The sequence below is a fragment of the Papaver somniferum genome, chromosome 3 (genome assembly GCF_003573695.1).
Source record: "Papaver somniferum cultivar HN1 chromosome 3, ASM357369v1, whole genome shotgun sequence".
Lineage (NCBI taxonomy): Eukaryota > Viridiplantae > Streptophyta > Magnoliopsida > Ranunculales > Papaveraceae > Papaver > Papaver somniferum.
The window spans coordinates 178,919,502-178,934,574 of record NC_039360.1 but is presented as its reverse complement, the minus strand read 5'-3'; the positions used below and the strand labels follow the sequence as shown (position 1 = coordinate 178,934,574).

At 39.7% G+C, this 15,073-nt stretch overlaps 1 long non-coding RNA gene across 2 annotated transcripts; it reads left to right on the top strand.

Moving 5' to 3' along the window:
* The first annotated feature begins 2,540 nt into the window (after positions 1–2,540).
* LOC113358157 lies at positions 2,541–4,427 on the top strand. Of its 2 annotated transcripts, XR_003364237.1 has the most exons (6): positions 2,542–2,788; positions 2,884–3,002; positions 3,105–3,261; positions 3,649–3,771; positions 3,893–4,008; positions 4,102–4,427. It is a non-coding gene; the product is annotated as an uncharacterized LOC113358157 (long non-coding RNA). The 2 variants fall into 2 exon arrangements; XR_003364236.1 differs by having other exon boundaries at positions 2,541–2,788; positions 3,649–4,008.
* Positions 4,428–15,073: the final 10,646 nt, after the last annotated feature.

Here is a 15,073-nt window from a genome sequence, read left to right as displayed (position 1 = left end):
CCATCCAAGAGCCGCTTCAATGTTCGCCCCAACAGCCGCTTCAACGTCCTCTCCAGGAGTCGAAGCCGCTTCAACGCCTGCTTCCCGCCAAGGATCGTGCCGTAGTCACTACTCCTTCCTGCCAAGGTTCGTGCTTGTAGACGCCACTCCTTCCTGCCAAGGATTGTGTCGTAGCCACCACTCTTTCCTGCCAAGGATCGTGCCGTAGCCGCCACACTCCTCCCTGTCAAGGATCGTGATCGCAGCCAGCCAAGGTTCGTAGTTGTGGCCACTTTTTGTCCCATCCCGCCAAAGCTCGTGGTCGTGGACAGTTTTACTCGCTTACACATCCGGCCAATTCCCTTGCTTCCATGGACGCCCATGCAATTCCAGCCAACCTATTTTGTTCCCACGACAATGTAGCCTCTTCTGATCACAGCTGCTGCCAAGAACCTTTGCTGCTCGTTTCTTGATACCAGCCAGAGCTTCACCACAACGACAACCACTACAAAGGTAATCCGTACTTCTCCATATTTTAGTTTCACATGGAAAAAGTAATAGAGTCACCAGTACGGATGCAAGATGGTGATGTCTTTATCATGGTCAACCCACCGACCATACAAGATAGAAACATATAAACCACACTTGGGAACTGAGGCCTACACAGAATCCCTTCACTGTCAAAGCTCAGAAGACACGGTAAACCAATAGTCATATCCAAGACAAGGTCATCTACTCTTTAAAGGTGTAGCGTAAGGATATCATCACCTCTCTTTCTGGAAGGCGCCTGTAACACTTTACGAGGCCGCGACAGATCCTAAGCCTACTCAGAGAAAACAACTTCAGTAACTAAAGAGAAATGCGACTGGGGGCTGCTCATCCCAGTCCATCCCTGACAACAATCAAAGATTCATGAGATAACTCCATAGACGCGGCTGAAACGTTTTCTTGAAGAAACAGGGGGATCCGCGATTAACAACATAACTCTCCCACTTCTACCTCTTCGTATCCAGAATATTTCGTCAATGTGATGTTCCAAGCATCCCAGCATCGCATCCAGGGAGTACAATAAGCTTGTATTAAATCCCATAGGCGTGGATTCAAGGTGATATAATCAAAGTAGGCTACACTTGGGGACTGAAGCCTCCTTCAGGTTTAGAAGTTTAAACGCAGTCACCACCTTACCAGCGAATGCAGTAGAAGCACATCTTCCACGAGAAAATAGGCTCAGGATAATTACACATGGGGAGCATGGGATGCCTTCACTTTCCTCAACCAGGTTATTTCTGATGTTAACATCGTCACTGTCGAAGCGTTACGAGCCGAAGAAATTTCTCAACATGAAGCCATACACGTGCATCAAAGACTCCAGAAGCACGCCGCAGAGATATTCACATATCCGACCATGCCATCGGATCTATGACCAGACAGAAGTGTAACTGGGGACTGCTCATCACATCTCATTCGATACAATAGTCCAATATTCATAAGGTGGTTCAAAGGATGTCTCTTGGAATGAAGTTCTTGAAGACTTGATAGCAACACGCCGACAATGGAACGCCTCTCAGCTCATCTACTTCATCCAATGGCTCCGGAAGATTTCGACCATACAAGCATCCACAGTATATCATCATCGCAATCAGAAAGGCAAGAATAAGCCTTCCATACAACGGCTCAGCAGTCCAGACACCAAATAACTTAAAGTCAAGGACGGGTCAACAACGCAGCTACGCTCTCCAAGATTAGCCCTGACGTGATCACTGTCGAGCATATATTTCATCCATCCATCCCAGGAGTGCAATGGAGTTTGGTAAATTTTGAAATCCACTGGAGAGGTTGGATGCTCATTCTTCTGGAGTTAGAACCTTAGTACACATTCTGGAGAAGATCGATGGTACTGTTGGGTGGCTACATGCGCAAAATAGAAAAGAGCACCTACCTTGAGTTCTCTTGGCTCGCCTTGCCGCTGATTATAATTATTGGAGATTGCTTTGTTGCCGTTGACGCTGCTAACAAAAAAAAGTCATTCACACCGAGCTAAATGTCCAAGTTTGATCAACTACTCATGGATATTACACTCACAGCTAAAATACGAAGACAAGATGAACTTACCTTGCCGTCGACGATTGGCACGCCTATGATCGAGCTGCTGCAAACAAACACGAGAAGAAGACGAGCGAATAATAAAAGGAAAAGAAGTTAGCACGCCCTTTTAAATGCATATCACTTTTGAAATTCGAATAGAGGAGGTTTTCCTTTTGGACCATGCACAGGAAAAGGCATCTTGGCCCGCACACTAGTCCAAAACTTGGTTTTTAGGACACTTCTGGCGTGGGGAAAAGGACAGTTTACATTAGTCTTTAAATATTTTACAGTTGCGAATTGTCCAATAATTTTCGCGTGATAAACATCACTTGTAATCTGTAGTAGTTTTTATATCTATTGGCCCCCACTTCCTCAATTTTTCCACCCCTATCGGGTCAAATCTAAAACCCTTAAAACAAATTAATCGTACGGTCTCTAATTAGGCTTAGAAACTTCTCATAATCGGAAACACAAAGAGAAAATAAAGGATCCCGTATTCTCCTCCTTCGTGGTTATCAACAATGAAACTGTCTCATTAACTTCCCCCACTTTTTTTTTTTTTTTTAAGATTCAGACGTTAAACTCAACTCATGACAGAAGTCACTTCAATTTCTTCAAGATCTCTAATTTTTTATTTTTTTTGAGGAAGCCTATACCGAAACAATTTTTGAATCCATCGACAGAGAGTGGGAGATCGAGTAGGACATTAAATATACTTCCAGAGGTAAAATTTATCTTTCTTTTTTTTTGAATAAATATTTTGGATATTTATGGATTGGAGATCTGATTTTTGAATGGTTGTCATTTTTATGTTTCTAGGTTTAAATCATTGAATGGATTGGAGAACTGATTTTTGTAGAAACACAGAGAACCGATTGGAACTATTTCTTCTGAGAATTCAGAAGAGTCACTTTTGATATACCCGGAAACTATTGGTGGTCGGTTCACTGCATCTATTAAGTTTTTTCTTCTTATTTCAAGAAACTATAACGTTGAAATTCATTGTTCTTATTTAATAATGGAATTGATTTTTGTGATAGATTAAGCATTTCTTATTTTGGGGTGGCTACGCATCGTACAACACCTAATCAAGTCGAATAGGTCAACTGTATAGTTGGTGCAAGATAACTCTTGTGTATCCTTACAGAGCACCATCAGTTAAATGCTATCATTTGTCAGTATGTTACGAATACATGGGTGAGTGCCCATGATTTTGATGGGGCATCTGTAGCATTTAATTTATCATGTAAAGAAGGAGCAATTGATAATCGAAACCACAAATGTTAAACTAGGTTGTAGTAATTACATATTTTGTGCGTAGATGTTTGAGGAAGATACCACTTATCTACGCAAGGATCAGGTTTGTTTAGTCATCCAACTAAGGTCGTAGGTGCTAGCCCTTTTGAGTATTTTGGATAATTTGAAGCTGGTGTTAATTATTGTGTACAGTAGCATTCAAAACTAAAATGTGTTTTTGTTTATTCTGTAATAAAATCATTCACACATATTCAAACATTAAGCATTGGAGACTTGGAGTATAGTTGTAGCTCTAACTTGTTTTGTATTCTTGTTTGATCCGTGCAGATGAGTGCGCCAACAAAATGTAGTAATTAATGGCCAAGCCAAAAGGCCCAATTGGTCCTCAACCATGCACAAAACTCTATAGTAGTGGATAATAATGAAAAGAAGGATGCAACTGAGAACAAGGTATCTTACACATTTTATTTTGTTCTTTTAGGTTTCTCAAGGTTCCTGCTCTGTGTTTGTGCGTACTCTGATAATCACGCATTTTTGATGGAAACATAAATCTGACCACTATAATGTGAAGTGATTGTCATATGGAAACATAAAATCAACCACTTCAAGGGACTTGGGAATGGAAATGATGGAAAAAATTATGCAAGTTTTTCTGCATGTTGTATCCCTAGTCTGCTATTGAATAAGGTAGAGCTTCACATTTTACGAAAAAATAGAATAATGGCTGATTAGTGTTACTCTGATAATCATGCATTTTTGACTTTTTTTTATAAATGGCAGGATCCACCCAAACATGTATTTCACATTGTTACCAAGAGGCGTAATTGTTCTGCAATGAGGATGTGGTTTCTTGCTAATTCAAGCCAAGCTTCTGTCCAAGTTAAGAACATTGAAGAATTTACTTGGCTGAACGCGAGTTATTGTCCAGTTTTGGAGCAGCTCTTATTCTCCTTCCACGATAGATTATTACTTCTTTGTTGTTTTGAACTTGATAATGAAGTGTGTAGCTTTTGTTGTTGAACATGAGGATATTTGTTTGGGTTGTCATTTGATTAATAAAATGGGTTATCCTTGTTAATAAAAATCTACATTTTGACTTCGGTTCATTTTTCTATTTGAATTATTTATGCGGGAATTAGATTTATCTTTGGATAAACCATAATAATAATTGTTTATAAAAATTATTGTATAATTATTGAATCACGCATTTTTTGACATAGTAGGCTTGTTGTTATTTTAGGACAAGTAAAATCTGTTATATTTTTTTGACTAGTACGATCCGTCCTTTAAGAAATAGTACACCAAAAATAGGACGTACTTTAGGACAGGTCGTATCTGTCCTATAACCCGTGTTTTTGACGGATTTGGTCTGTCCTAAATTCCACGTTTTGGACTAGTGGCAGCACCAACGCTCCATGGTACCAACCTCCATGACCGAACCAGTAGCGTGCCAGCACGAGGAATACCAGCCGCTCAACCTGCAACGCTCCGTAGCCAAACCAGCTGCTCAACCTGCACCGCTCCGTGGCCAAGCTAGCAGCGCGCCAGTACGAAGATCACCAGCCGTTCATAGTTGCTTCCAAAGGTCTGTCGAACTTTTCCTGGTAACCTCTACATGTCTTGCCTTTTCAATTTTTAGCTTTGTCTGTCACCATCTAATGCTTACCCCGCAACAATGTCACAGTTACGTACTAAGCAGGGGACTTAATGTTGATGGTAGTTTTTAGTTCAGGACTAAAAATGTAAAATCCTATATTTAATGCGCCGTCTGCAAAAGGACTGAGCCATATTAAAGTAATGAGTGCCCGAGCCTCTCTACTCACACATGTACTGAGCAATTCAGTATATTTATTCAGAATGGTGCATGTAGCAACAATCCCAAACATTCTGTAAACTCTTGCCTACATTACTCATTAGTGTATGGTTTATTAAGTATTTTCCTATGCTATGTTCCCCAGCTGAACCCTTAGTATTGGTATGACATGACAATTAGGGTTCACTCGCAGCTGAGTAGCACGAATTTCCCGAAGTATCAAAATTAAGGTCTGCATGAAAATGCTCAATCAGAAGATGCGCTAACTGCTCTCTGAGAATAAAAGGATTTTGTGTCAGCACACAGAATTTATTAAATTTGTTCAATTTTGTGATAACTCACAAAATTCAAGTTTTGACCTAATTAATTTGAAAAAATTAGGCCTTTTTGCGGAGGTGCAAATATCTCGAACCCTATTGGTCGAGGCCAAACCTAGGCAAGTTAGGAAACTAATCCGCCATGGAGCTAGTAGAAGCAAAGTCCTACCAGAAAACAAGAAATAAAAGAGGAGCCGCAGAAAATAGGAGCAGCAACAAAAGGAGGCGTGGCCATGTCACATGGCCGGCCAGTTTAGGCGCCACCCGCAGACGGTCACGCCCCATGCTGCTTGACCGCCCCCCTCTTTCATATCGACCAATCAGGTCTCTCTAAAGCTTCCACGCGCACTAGAGATGTGGCCACGCCCCCATGCTGCTTGCTGGCCCTCCTCTTTCCCATCGACCAATAAGGTCACTCTAAATCTGCCACATGCACATGAGATGTGGCCGGGCCCATACTTCCCGGCCAACTTTCCTATCGGCCAATCAGGTCGCTATAAATGCACCACGCGCACTAAAAATGTGGCCACGCCCAATGTTTGGCCGGCCGACCCTTTTCTATTGACCAATCAGGTCGCTCTAAACCCGCCACACGCATTAAAAGGCCAAACTATGCCAAACGGCCAACATGCTAATCGACATGCCAAACGTGCCATGCCGCACCACCATGCTAATCGGCATGCCAAACGTGCCATGCCGCGTCAACATGTTAATCGGCATGCCAACATGCCATGCTGTGGCAGCAACATGCCAACACGCCACTCTGCTGCATCAACATGCCAACGTGCCACAAACAGCGCAGCTACGTGCTAACCCACTTTTTGTTCGTGGCCAACGCTATAACAGATTCCAGTTAGGGTATTCCGATCAGAACACGATTCTTGCTTTAGTGGCATTAGTCGAAACCCTAATTTTTGGTCGTGGCCCAAATTACGCCACTCTGGCCCCACAACATGCCACGAACCATGCAAAACCCATAAAACTCTAAAAAAGGCGTCATGCCATGGCCACCCATGGCTATCGTTGTGCCTGTGGTCGTTCCCACATTATGGCCCTGCCATAATTCCTTTGACGCGACCACGACACCATCTGCACAAAAAACGTCACCGTGCCGCGGCCACATGCCACACGCGCTAATTAGGGTTGCGGCATGCCAAACCCTAATTTAGGCACGACCGCTATGCCACATGCCACACACGCTAATTAGGGTTGCGGCATGCCAAACCCTAATTTAGGAAGGCGCCACTACACCACTATGCCACTGACAGGCGCCATTACGCCATTATGCCACTACTGGCACCAACAAGATGTGGCCATAATCAACGGCCACCTTCTCTCATAAATTGCAATCTCAGCCGTCCAACTTCGCCACGGAGTTAACCGGCCTATAACAAGTCTCAGGTGACCAACCAAGACTAACTTAATAGCGTCACACGCTATTTTCCTAGGACAAGTCTCATGACTTAACTTACCACACATGATTATCCGCCACTTAGCTGGCCTACGATTAATCAGAATAGCCAGGTCTTGCACACAAGACCCACTCAGCAATCTGCTGCACATTTTCCACGAAAATACTCGAGACATCAAACATGTCACAAACTGGGGGATGCTCATCAGGGTATTGGTCTGACGGTTTACAGCGTGCGGCATGCGACACGCCCATTATAAGAAAGTGTCAGGAAAGCGACAGTTAGTGGCGGCAAGAAGCAGTGGGTGTAAACTAACCCATTTCCTTCATAGTGGGGACATAGTTTCTAGCATTTACACATTACCCCACTTCTCCATCACTCAATCACTCCCACTTCCTACGAGATCAGGGTGCGTTCAACTATGACTTGTATAAATAGGTTTCTACCTATTTCGACCAAACAACAGAGTTTTGGTTAACAACAACACAAGTATCCAGAAAACACAGAAGAAATGATAACTTACATTCCGCAAGCCAGTTCCACATTCTGATACAAGTCATAAAATAACCACACCTTCAGAATTAACCATTCTGGTCTCAATACCTTCTTCGCTTCCCTCCCTAAAACCAACCCTTCTCCTTCACTTTGTGACCGAAGCAAGACTGCAATGGCCTTTTCTTGGTTTAGGCCAGGATTGTACAGATTGATCTCTCGAATCTAAAGTACTCCCGTGCAGTGCATTTGTTTAAGGTTTAGATTCGTTTCTCATCAACACACCCAAATTTACCAAAACCAGCAGACACGGTTTTTACCCATAAACACCAGTTAATTATTGAAGTATTGAAGAAAATTAGAAGCTGAATATTGGCAACAAAAAATATGACGATAAATAGATCAAAGATGCAGATAACAATACAAATTACTTCCACTCTGTGGCCAATAGAAGAAGAGATAGAAACAAGATAACAGCTCTAAAAGACTCCAATGGTAACTGGTATCAGACAAGAGATGATCTAACCAAATTTCCCATAAATCACTTTTCAACTATAGTTTCTGCAACGACAACACTTTTACACAAATCTTCTTTTCATCATATTCATCAAGTCCTTAACTCAACAGACAAACAAGCGCTCATGAATATGCCAACAGAAAAGTAAATACATCGTATAGTCAAGAGCTTAGCCAGCTGGGATTCTCCAGGTCCCAAATGGTTTCCCGACGGGTTTTTATCAACCTCAATAGGAAACTGTTGGTGAAGAGAGTATTCGATTAGTCTAAGATTTTTCTCTTCCAAAATACTTCCAAACTATTTCAACCAGACCGCAATTTGTCTTATACCTAAAACCAAGCATTTAATATCTCCAAATAACTATAGACCTATTGGTCTATGCAATAATATCTACAAGGTTATCTCTAAGTTGTTGGTGAATAGGATGAAACCTTTAATGGAGAAAATAATATCCCCAACTCAGACAACTTATGTCCCTAAAATATACATCAACGATAACATCATCATTGCACATGAGATGATTCACTTTATGAAGAAATCCAAAAAGAAAAAAGGCCTAATTGATCTAAAATTGGACATGTCGAAAGCTTTTGATCGACTAGAGTGGTCATTTTTAGATAAAATGTTGGAATCTTTAGGTCTATGTGAAGACTGGGGAGAACTTACACAACAATGTATCACAACTACGTATGTGTCTATCAGGCTGAATGGTAGTCTTTGCGAGTCTTTCTTTTCTTCTAGAGGGTTAAGACAAAGAGACCCTTTGTCTCCATATCTTTTCATCTGTGCCATGGAGTATCTCACCAGATCCTTAAATTCTGCAGATGAGTGCTTGCTTTTCTTTCAAGCAGATCCTAGGAGTATTTCTAATGTCCTAAAATTCTAAATACCTTTGGTCACATTCTGGTCAGATGATCAACTTTTCAAAATCAACAACTTCAATCACTGGAGACTTGTCAAATGATAGGGAATTAGATATTGTTTGAAGTTTAGGATTAAAACAACTATGTACTTCTGATAAATATCTTGGACTGCCAATTTTACTGGGTAAATCCAAATCTAACTACTTCGATTGCATTTCAGAGGCTTTCATTAATCGGCTTCAGGGATGGAACTCTAAGACATTAAATCAAGCAGCTAGAACTCCAATGATTAAATCAGTATTAAACTCTAATCCATCTCACTATATGAGTAGTTTCAGACTACCAAAAAACACTTTAAAACAATTAGATACAATACAGAGAAGATTCTGGTGGGGTCATAAAACTAATAGAGGTATCAACCTAATTGAATATAACTCTAAGGAAGATGGAGGGTTGGCTTTCAGAAACTTATAGAACAATTCAATAATGCACTAATCACCAAGCTTGCTTAAAGATTATGCACAAAGTCTGATCAGTTGTGGGTTAAGATATTAATACCAAAATATTATCTTTATTGTGATTTTCTTCATCTTCAAAATGACCATTCTAATTCCTCATGGATATGGAAAGGAATTGAGTAAGGTCTGGAAAACGTAAGGAAATTTCATAGATGGGATGTTAGATGTGATACGAAAACTCTTTTCTGGTATGGTATATGGGTAAGAGGCCTGGATGTACCTCAATTCCCAATCATAATTTTCCTGAACCAGCTAGAATTGTACAAGTTTCAGATCTCGTGCTTCAAAACCCTAAAAGATGGAATGATACTCTTGTCAGATCTCTATTTCTGGATCACATAACAAAATGTAGGTGCCAAATAGAACATGCACAAACTTAGGAACCGGACCCCGAACCAATAAGAACTTGACTCTACTTTATAAGTAGGGTCCGGGTCTGGGTCTAGTGATACCCGGTAGGACCCAGACCCATTGACATCTCTAGTTGTGACTGCTCCAGGTCAATTTGGTCAGCAATGGATATTAATTTCTGCAACCTTCAGTTTCAGCAAACTACTGTTACTCAATTGGTTCACTAATACTTTGAACACAAATTAGGAAGATCACAATGATAACAACTACTTGGTATCTCTGGAAATACAGATGTACAAAAGTCTTTCAATACAAGAACCATAATACATGTATAACCCATTAAAAGCATCAAAAATATGGTTAATCAATGTTGTAGAAGTGACTATATTCATAATGATGTAACTACAAAATTCAAGCTTCAGAAATGGTCTCCTCCAGAAATCAATCAACTTAAAATTAATATTGATGCATCGTTTGATGAGGTTTCGAAAGTTTTAGGTATTAGACTAATTGTTCGAGATTATACAGGTACCCGCAGAGGCAACAGAGGCAGAAACTTCTTTAGAGGACTAGATCCGGAATAAACAGAGTGCTTGGCCGTAATAGAAACAATACTATGAGCCAAGGAAATGAATGCTGATAACAAAGTGTTTGAATCTGATAACTTAAATGTAGTAAACTCAATCAGTGGTGCAACCTCTTACGTATATTGGATGAAGCAGAGGATTGTAGATGAAATAAAACACCTTTTATCTATTACTTTAGTTACTTTAGTTAGCCACATGAAAAGATCAGGTAACAATGCAGCTCACATAATAGCTAACAAAGCTAGAAAAACCAGCTTCTTTTGACTTTTTTGAAAATATCCCTGAGGACTTTGCTGAAACTATAAGGGATGATGTTGTTAACCTGAAGTTATGTAAGTTTAATCAATGATTGAAAGCTTTCATTGTTTCAAAAAATAAATAAAAATAGAAGCTATTGGCCCACCTTATTTCCCGTTAAACATCAAGCAAAGTCAGGACATTTTTCATTATTGCATGCTTTAACGAAACTGGTTGGTTTACACCGTGAAATGATATCATGGTTGGTTATCGAGATTCATATTTTAGACTAGAGGATCTTGCATGACTCATAAAGCGCATCCTCATGCACTAGTATTAACATATTTTCTAGATAAATACCACCTTTAAAAAGAATTTTTAAAATTCAATGTCGATGCTTCTTTTGATCATGAAAATAACCAGCTGGGTGCTGAGTCCAGAGACATGAGAATGCATGGCTATACGAGGAGCTTTTTTATAGGAAAAACACAAGCAACTTACAAAAAGATTCAAGTTGAAGCTGATGCTAAAGTAGTTATGCAATAAATAATCAGATACACACTTCTCATTGAACGGTATTAAGGAAATCAAACATTTAGCTTTAAGTTTTAATTATTGTTGTTCTTCATTTATTAGTCGTGATGATAAATAGGTTGCAGATTACATCTCTAAAACAATAAGACAAATTGCTACTGTAGTAAAAGCAAATAACAATTTCTCTGCAGCCATTTGTAGTCTTCTGGTAAAAGACCAAAACTTTTCCAACATCTGAAGCTAATAAAATTTCGTTTTATCAAAAACAATACGTGAAGATCCTGCTTTCATCTGTAACACCGCAACTGGAGAGTACATTGTTCGTGAAAGTGTACGAGACTGGTTACTTCCAATGAACCATTGGGTGTCAAGGTTAAAAGTCATGCTTGACGGTGAATAAGGACATGATCATCCAACAGTCCATGTTTATATACTCTTGACACTCACCTTAGGGGAGGGAGAGGGAAAAAAATGTTTACTTCTTGAGTTCGTATGATATCTTTGCTAATGGAGATCCTCATTCCTTTACACAAGGAAAAAGCAGAACTAGATACCGGTTGTCGACTTGGAAAACGAGGTATTTCAATCATTCCCACCTCCTTAAATTTCCTCACTCGCCAATATGCATTATCAAAGTAAACTCTCGATTCCATCAAAAAAGAATAAGTAAACTCTCGATATTTGGAGAGTGTTTATGTGTTGCTTACCACCAACTCCATGTTGGATATTTTCAAAATATATGCATTTTGTTTGCCAATAGCCTAGGAGGGCCTCGACCCTCCAGAGATATGGTTGACTTGACAATTCAGTTGTGGGACAGTGCCCGATAGAAATTTTCTGAAATAGTCCAGAAGTTTAATTCGAATTTGCTTTGAATTATAACAGATGACCTTTCTCAATAATCACCATTGATGCATATTGAAGGTGTCGGTTGGAGATGAACAAGCATCTCAAGGAGATGGAAACCCCTTATAAATAAGGGTGATTGTTTCTCCTTCAATCATATCAAACTTTCAGTTTTTCTCTATTCTCTAAGCATCATCAGTAACTCATTTCTATGTATTTTTGGTTGAATCAAAGAGTACAAGCCTTGAAATCAATTACGTTGTTAAAGAACTTCACGGCATCCTGAAGACATTAATCGCCATTTGTTGACGGTGCCAGAGTTACTAGAGTTGGTGTCACCTACTTTCACATTTTGTTGTCTATCTAGCGTTTTTACATTTGGATAAACACTTGTGCTCGAGTAACATTCACACAGTAAGATGTATTCCGTCCTTTATTGTTTTAATCAACTCTGTTTAGCAGTACAGGAACGACCCGAAAAGGCAATCGACTCAGTCACGATGGGTGGACTTATATCAGGTCCCCATTATTGTCAGTTTTGGGGGAACTCGGTTAAGCATTCTTTCTTAAGAAATTATACCGTTTTTTTAGCGGAATCCGGTTTGAAGGTGGCTTGTCATGTGCCTGAAATTTATAAAACAATGATATTAGGATGTGGGGAAATATGGTGTATTATAAACATAAAGTTATCATCTAGACATATTATTCGACCTTAACATCTAGTGTATATCCTAATTGTTGCATTCTCTAGATTTATAGAGTCAGGGTGGATATTGTATTTGGAGATAGAAATACGATGACGTAAACTTTTGGTAAAAGGGCAAAGGATATAACAAACGATGATGTATTTGGAGGTTAATGATTCTTGTCTATAAGAAGGTTATGATTTTTCCTCAATTGTAGACGGTCGTTTTTTCTTGGATTTTATACTTTTAATATGTTAACTTTTCATTAACAACAAGATTTGGAAGCTTTCTTTTTGTAATCGTACTATCTGCTGCGGTTTCTACCAGCATTTTGATGTTAACTATTTTTTCCCTTGTTTAGTCTAGCTTGATCTCTATTATGACTTCCATGTGGTGATTTGCTCCGCACATATTGTTGGATGTATCGGTGTATATGACGAAATATAACATCTACTGATAACCGACAGCTGTAGGGTCATGGAGCTAAGAGTTAAGATTAAACCCATGCCGAGATCCGGAACTCGAGACTGCATCATGTGAGAGATTTGTAATTTGAGACTATATCACGTGCGAGACGTGAAGTTATAGACCTTGCCACTTGAGGAAACTGAAACTTTGTCACATGCCAGAACTTAACCTTGTCACGAGCGAGACATGAACCTTGAAGTGATAAGTCAAGATAGGACCCAAAGCAATCAAACGCCAAGACCTAATACTCGAGACTTGGAATTGATGTTATGATGTAAGAAAGAGAATCAAGTTCAGATAGTGGAAAGTTACTTCACGGGAGAGCTAAAATAGCCATGACTTTATAGCCACATGGACTCATGTAGTCCCTCGGTATTAGAGGTGTAAAACGTGCCGGCCCGGTACAGTCCGGCACACGAAATCACATGCTTCACGTGCCATGTGTCGTGCTATGTTGTGCCAACGATTTAAACGTGTTGTGCCGTGCTGTGCTTTACTGGTCAAAAGCTAGGCACAACACAACCCATGAGCAGAACACACGAATAAACGTGTCGTGTTGTGCCGTGCTGGCACACGTGCTATAAACAATTTGAAAATAATTATAACAAGAATTTAATTAAACAACACGTCATTTGAAATTAGTTCAAGTAAAATTAACAAGTTTATTCAATAAAAAGAAATATCCATGAAAAATAAAATTGAATTATTGTCATGTAAATTAATGTTCTAGTTAAATATAGGAACGACATTATAACAACGATATTGAAATATATTTTCCAAATATTAAGGTATTATATGTGTTGTTATAAATAAGCCGACATAAAATGTTAAAAACTAGCTAGAATAATGACTTTTTTGTGAAATTTACAAAAAATGTGATGTATTATGCATTGTTATATGGTGTATTTGTACATGTTATGACGTGCTTTCTTAACGTGTTGTGCTGGGATGGGCCACGTGCTTATCCTGCCGCGTGCTGTGTTGTGCTATTGTGCCAATTACTCAAACCCAGCACGTCTCATTTAACTAACATGATGTGCCGTACTGGGCTAAGTCACGCGCTGGACTGGACTGTGCTCAAATTTTAACATGCTGGGCTGGGCTGTGCTCGTGCTGGCACAGCCCAATTTACACCTCTACTCGGTATTCACACCTTTATCGTGAGAATTACATTAAATATATATATATATATTCAGAATAGCCAATGTTATAAACAAAATACTGGATCAAGAAGAATTTACATTTTGTGTTGTTTCTCTCTTCCAATCGTCTTTAGAGCATCCACAGTCATGGAGTCGACCAAATGCCAAATAGCAGACCAAAAGCTAAAAAAAATTGGCATTTTACACTGAGCAACCACAGTCGTGGAAGACTATTTTTAGTCAGGCGGAAGTATAACAAACGCCCCAGTTCAGGCGCACTTTTAATGACCGTCCCAGTTCAGGCGCGCTTTTAATGACCGTCTCATTCAGGCGCATTTTTAATGTCCGCCTCATTCAGGCGCACTTTTAATGACCGTCTGATATCAGGCGCATTTTTAATGTGCGCCTGATTCAGGCGCACTTTTAATGTCCGTCTAATTCAGGCGCACTTTTAATGATCGCCTGATTTCAGGCGCACTTTCAATGACCGCCTGATTCAGGCGCACTTTTAATGACCGCCTGATTAGTGAATTTACATAAATATTAGCCACTAATCTTCTTCTAATAACGTATTAGCCCACTAATCTTCTTCTAATAACGTATTAGCCCACTAAACGAGTGAATATACCAACGTCCCATTGGGGCGTACATTAAAGCAACGTCCCATTGGGACGTAAAATATACCAACGTCCCATTGGGGCGTACAATATAACTACGTCTGTGTTGGGGCGTATGTATTACATGCGTTTGGTTAGGCGGAGTTTATAGATGCGCCTGATTCATACGTTAATTATACTTCCGTCTGATTTCATACGGTCACTAAAATCTCGTCTGCTTTCATATGCTATTAATACTTCCGTCCCACTATATTTCGTTTAGTCTGGGTTAACGACCACATTTGGTCTCAAACCCTAATTTTGGCGATCAAATTTGGGTTTGGTCCCTTCCGTTACGGCATATTTTGAGACC